Here is a 6899-nt window from a genome sequence, read left to right as displayed (position 1 = left end):
GAAGATAATATGCAATATATTAACCATTGTTAATTTCCTATCTTGTTTTGAAATTCTATACACTTGTTTTTATTGTTTTTCTCTCTGTAAAATAAAATTTTAAAAGGATTATAAGTAATCTAAAGATGATTTAAACTGTAAAGTAGTATTTTGTGGGTTATATAAAAATATCACACCATTTTATATAAGGGACTAGAGCATCTGCAGATTTTGGTGTTTTTTTTTCCGGTACCAGGAATCAAACTCAAGACCCTGTGCTTGCCAGGCAGGCACTGTGCCACTGAGCTAAATCCCCAGCCCTGCATCTGCAGATTTTGGTCCATGGGGGTCCTGGAACCAATGCTCCACAGATAGTGAGGGATAACTATACTCTCACGAGGTAGCATATTCTGTGAGCTGAGATGTTATCTCTCAGGAGTCAGTCAAGGCTCAGTTTCTTTGAAATATAAAGGCTTTGAACACCCAAACCTGCTGAGCTAACTAACTCTTTATCGCACAGAAACTTACATTTCTGTAAAGTCATTTCTGAAACAGGTTATACTGTCAGAATCACAAGTAATATTCAAGCTGCTTTATACACCTCTCCTGGTGCCAAAGATTAATGAAGTAAGACCCTTAGTTCCACACAAACTTCCAGGGGGCATATTTTGCAAATTCAAGCTATGGTTCCAGCAGCTTTTTTTTTTAATCCTAATGTAGTGCAAAGGAAATTTCCATATTTCTAAATCTATTTAATTTTACCATTGAGAAGCTTCTGCCTAACCTTCATTTGGAAGTGATTAACTTGCTCATGCTAAATGACAAATGTCAAGAGAAAAGCAGCTAATAGAATTCTAATCTATATGCCTGTAAATGCCTTCCAACTAACGAATATGATGAATTAAACTTGTGGATTCATATCAGTATTTGACAGTATTATGTGAAAAGACAGATGATAGGCATAAAAAGCATTTGCAATAGATTTTGTTGAGAGAAAACACTAACCAATTAAGTTCAATGCAATCCTCTCTGCGCCAAAAAAACCCATTCCATTCTTCTCATTAGTAGGTTTCTATTCCATTATCATTACCTTTTGAGTTTTGAAATTTAAAAAAGTTATGGAGTACGGTATTTTTCTCTTGTTACTCAAGTAGCTAGAAGCTATTTTCAGTTTTTCTCTTGGGCTACGATGTCTACAATATTTAGTGACTCTTCAGAAATAGTTTGATTTTCAGTTTTATTTGATTCTATCCTGCTGCCCTTAAAGCACAAACTCCCCAGGAGGAGACTCTACTATAGGGAGGCAAACACCGGCTCTGTCGCTCCCTGCACCTAGGGAGCAGCCCTATACCCCCTCTTCTGCACATTCAACTCATGAGCTTTCACACAGCAGTAGCCTGCAGCTGAGATGATTGACTTCAGCCTCTGAATGGCAGAGCACTCTGCTAGGTGGGTGGTCAGCCAAGGACAATTAGCCCTCTTCTGGAACAGCCCTGAAAGATCCTTCAACGAACGGCAGAGCAAGACTACAATCCGAAATCCTCGTTTCCAAGGCAGGGATGGGGGAGGATGAGGAATAAGACCCAGCTCAGCAGTTCACATTTTTTTTCAAAGACTGAACCTGGCAGGGGCTTTCTAGGACTGGATGCGGCAGTATCCTGATCCCCGGCGGAGGCCCAACTATTTTTTATAAATTAATTAAGTTTATTGGTACATTTTAGGTATACGTAGTGCTCATATTCATCATAGGGAATCTGTACGTGTACATGATGTGTCTTGATTCTTTTTTTTCCATTCTTCTATCCTCCCTTCAACACCCCTCCTTATTTATAAGAGCTTTATTTCCATTTTTTCTTCTTTTCTCATTTTTTTCCCTTCCTTTCTTTTCCTCCTCCCCCCTCCCTAGTTCCTTTTCCTATTTTTTTTATTTATTTTTGTCTTTTTGAGACAGGGTCTGGCCATGCAGTTTAGGCTGGCCTTGAGCTCAGGCTGGTCTCAAACTCACAACGATCCTCCTGCCTCAGCCTCCCAAGTGCTGGGATTACAGGCATTTGCCACCATGCCCAGCTCCCCTTTCCATTTAAAATTTTCTTTGTGTTTCACAATACCTGTTATACATTTTGATCCTTATTTGCACTTTCAATTTCTCACATCACAGAAATAATGTGGTATTTACACATGTCTGTCTCGTTTATTTCACTTAAGAGTATGATCTCAAGGTGAATACATCTACATAGAAATGTCTCAAGTTTATCCTTCTTTATGCCTGAGTAGTACTCCACTGTATAAGAAAACCACATCTTCTTTATCCATTCATTGGTTGGTGGGCATTTGGGCTGTTTCCAAGATTTAGCTATTACAAACTGTGCCGTTATAAACATCAGTGTGCATACATCACTATGGTATGATGCTTTTAATTCTTTCAGAGGCCCAACTATTTTGCTTCGCTCTCTCACTACTCCCGTACTGAGGATTGACCCAGACTGAGCTTCAGGGCCTTTGCATTGAGCCATGCTGCCACGCATTTTTAAATTTAATTTTGAAACAGGATCTCACTAAGTGGCTAAGTTGCCCAGGCTGGGCTCAAACTTGTGATCCTCTTGCTTCAGCCTCCTTGAAGGGATTGTTTGTGCTGTTTTCACATCTGACTCTATTTTTCTTTTTAAATTTTTTTCTTTCTTTAAAAAAGTTTGTGTAAGTTTTTCATACACAACTGTTTGTGTACAGTATATTGTTACACTACTGGTATAACAATTCACCTGCATAATTATAAATATTTTCATACACAGGGGAGGTTAATTGTAATCTTTCAAACTAGCAAGTCTTAAGCCTATTTAATTTGGCTTGCAAATTTGTTCCTGAAAAAAAAAAAAAAAAAAAAAACAAACCACAGTACAGTCTTCTGCCCAGAATTCCCTTCCCTCTTTCTGCCCCCTAACAGCCACTGGTGCTTCCCTGGGTACCCACTTGGGAATTGAAGTGACAGACTATCTATTTAATGTCAGTCACCTCTTGGTCTGTTAGCCTCATCATGTCTGAACAATAAAACGTACATCTGAAAATAAGAGAGGAGAAAGACAACATGTGGCACAAGGTTGGAGGGAAGGAAAACAGTGGGAAGGAACAGCCAGGCCTGGTGCTGTACTTGGGAGGCTGAGACAGAAGGATTACGATGAGTTTGAGGCCAGGGGCTGGGGATTTAGCTCAGCGGCAAAACGCCTGCCTGGCAAGCACAAGGTCGTGAATTCGGTTCCTGGTACAGGAGAAAAACCAAAATAAATAAATAAATAAATAAAATAAAATTTAAAAAAAAATGAGTTTGAGGCCAGCCTGTCTTACATAGTGAGTTCAAGGCCAACCTAAACTACCTGATGAGACACTGTCTCAAAAAAAATGGGAAGGAAGAGAGAAGTAGTAGAGGGCACCTGTGTCACTTTCTGCATTTGTCATCCCCCTCCTCTCTTGTCGCTCCACCTCAGTATCCCATTCCCTCCTCTCCCTTTCTCCTGGGTTTTATCTTATCACAGACAATGAACTTTGAATCTGAAGAATGAGGCCTTTCACATGCATGAAAAACTAGATAGAAATCTCCCTCTGAGGACAGGAGGGCTTACCAGTTAGAGAACTTGACAAAGACTATGATAAACAGAGGATAGTCTCAGACATCTGCATCCTATGTCCAGGCTCTGGTGTGAGGAAAGATGATTTGCTTTTAGGAGGACTGAACCCAGAGAGGTGTCCTGGTACCTCAGCCAAATCTGTGCATTTCATTACTCTTCCTGAAGAGGTTTTTGGAAGACAGTGGAGACTTCCAAAAGACACAAGCATTTTACTGTGGGAAAGTGGCATTTTGGTTGGAGAACTGAGAACTGGACTGAGATGTGGCATTTGCCCACATTTTCCTAGGCAGTTTCCTCAGTGCTGTCATCAATGGCTTCCTGATTGACACGTAGGAACCAAGGCATGGGCCAGCTGCTCCCTTTGATTTTTGCCCTGCCTATGGGAACCCCCAGAATATGGAAAGGGCACCAAGCCTCCTAAATTTTGGGGTCCAGCCAGGCATAGGCCCATAAAGTAGACTGACTGCCTGGAAGCCCCAAGGAAGGACAGATTGGTGAAGGAGGCAGTGAGGCTGAGGCAGAGACCACTGCAGGGGCACAGAGCAGGTGCACTCCTGGGTCCTTAACTGGTTACTCATTAAAAGCATGATTTGTGCTTTCTTCTGAGGCAGTCGTGGACTTAAACCTGCTTTTGTCTACAGGTGCCCAGTGGGCAACTAAAAGCAAAACACAAAGCTTGCTCTTCACTTTGTATGTGTCTCCCTTATTACCTTAAAACTTTGGGTCAGATCCCTGCTGAATTCTACTTATAGGCATGTTAATTATTTAGAGACTGTCTATCTAAAAACTAGCAATAGGGCTGGGGATATAGCTCATCAGCACAGCCCCTGCCTGGCAAGTGCAAGGTCCTAAGTTTGATTTCTGGTACCAAAAAAACTGGCAATAAAAGGTTGATTGGCCCTAAACTTATATAATCTATTTTATCCACTGCAAGACCAAGGACACCAATATAACATATTTACAGGGCCATTCAATGACCAGTAAGTGCCCAGAAGTCTCCAACTATTGCCCTAAACCTACAATTACCTTGGATTCCAGGAAAGCTTCTACAAAACTGAGACTTCCCAAGAACAATAATGATCTCATGGAAATCAAACTGCCCCTCCAGCAATAAGACCACTTACAAAATCAGAACTAAGATAATGATCAGTCAGACCCTAGCCCACCCAAACAATTTCATAAAAACTGCTTCCTCTTTCTGAGCAGCTACTCTCATCCTCTTTATCAGAGCTGTGCCCCTGTCAGCTCCTAAAGCTGAAGTCTCATCCCCATTTCCATCCAAAATCAATCAGCCTACACCTCTCACTGCCACATCCTGAAATGCTTTTCTGCACCAGGCCTATGAACCCCATCCACATTTTCTCTTTCTTGGGGCCTCCTCAGAATCTGTCCAGTGACAGGACCTCTGAGGAAATTAACTAGAAGAGGAGAGAATTGTCAGGGGCATCAGTGTGAGCATTATGGCCTAGGGCTAAGTGAAGCAGATCAAGTGGCTGGATCTTGGTCCAATGAATCTATTGATGTTTTTGCATTTGGCACCACCACCCCACTTCAGTGACTAGGTGTTCTGGGGAGAAGAGCAAGGGCAAGGAACTGTCATAGAAGACTCCTTTATAGTTAGAGTTATGAGGAATCGAAAGTATTTTTCCACAGGCCAGGAAAGAAGATGAGTGTAGAGGTCAGTGGTCCAGAGGAGGGGCCATGGTGAACTGGGGAGGTTCAAGAACTCCAGAATTATGACACATTATGTCATAATTGTCTCCACAATTATGACACATTATCACTTGCCCTTCTTTCTCTCTCTTTCATTCTTGCTTTCTTCCTTTGTATAAATCCAGCTTGACCTCAATGCTGCCATTCTGAGTCATAAACACCATGGTTGAGTAACCATAGCCTATTTTCTATGAATTGTTTCCTGGCACAATATAAATAAGCAAAACCATGAGACCTGTATGTGGAGCTTTATAACTAGACCCTGTAACTGTCCACACCTGTACTATGCCTTATAGCTTTAATGATAGCTTGACACAAAGCAGGAATATTCCAGTTTGGATGGAAACCTCTTTGTCCTCAGCACTTATATGTAAGCACCCTCCCTCTGGCCAAGTCACGGGGGCCCACCAGTCTTGACAGCTGCTCTTGGTCATGTTTCTCTCACTAAATTCCCAATGATGATTACATTGTGTAATCCTGGATTTTTCTGCCTCTTTCTTTGACCTCTCAACACCGTCTGCCTAATAGCAGTTGTTGTTTGTTTGTTTGTTTACACTAGATTTTCCTGGTGCAGCCTCCTCCTCTTCTATCTTCTTCATCCTCCTCCTCCTCTTCTTTTTCTTCTTCTTCTTCTTCTCCCTATCTCTATTTTCCTCCATTTTCTCTGTCTTTTTCCTCCCTTCCCTGCCTTTTCTCTCCATACTCTCCTTTCTTTCACCTCTCTTCCCTTTCTCCAGTGCAACTCATGCAATTTCTGGATTTATGGAGCACAGAAATGAATTTGTGGCATAATTTCAGGTGTTTGTCTCTCCCAGCTCTAAGTCCCTGAGGAACTTGCTTGTAAGTGAGCAATTACAACTTGACGTGATTAACACTGTGATGGAGAGATATACAAGGCCTTGAGGAGCCCAGGGGAAGAAAAACCTAAGTTAGTGCCGCTGGGCTTGAATCTTGAAAGGTGAGTAGGAATTAGACAGGTCGATGAAAAGGCAAGAATAGAGGTTGAGTGCGTCTCCCAGAAAGGGCACAGCATTTAGCGAATACCCACTGGAGTTTAAGGGGAACAATAGAAGGGGAAATAAGGTAGCTCCCTAGTATCTCCTGTAAATCTCACAAGTGGCATCCAATTTCAGTGGTCTTGGTAGTCAGTGTGAAATGAGCTTACTGCTAAATGGAAGGAGTGCACTTATATTTCCAGCCCTGTCACCACTCAGAAACATATTGTCCTATCATCAGTATAGTGCAATACTTTTGCTACTTGGAAACTACATCACTTCTCCCCAGTGTCTGAGTTAATGTGGTCTGAAATATTATCGTGGGGCCACTTGGACACTACCTCCTTATACACATTCCATGGAGGTCCGTAAGAATTTTTTATTTTTCACCATTTAGAGAATTCTTTTGGCAGCCTGACAGTTGGACCACTTCCATAGAAGAGTACGATGTACAGTGTTGTCTGCAGGCCAGAGCTGATCCCCGAGGTGTTTGTTAAAGTCTGAAATATAGATAAATATAGAACTTGAGAGTAACTTTTTAGGAATTTATTATACAAATTTAACAGGAATGTAACATCCAAACATATGATCC

This window comes from Chinchilla lanigera, unplaced genomic scaffold, assembly GCF_000276665.1.
Source record: "Chinchilla lanigera isolate Chin_1 unplaced genomic scaffold, ChiLan1.0 scaffold00007, whole genome shotgun sequence".
NCBI classification, from domain to species: Eukaryota; Metazoa; Chordata; class Mammalia; order Rodentia; family Chinchillidae; genus Chinchilla; species Chinchilla lanigera.
The sequence above is the reverse complement of the archived record's forward strand: the minus strand, read 5'-3'. Positions refer to the sequence as shown.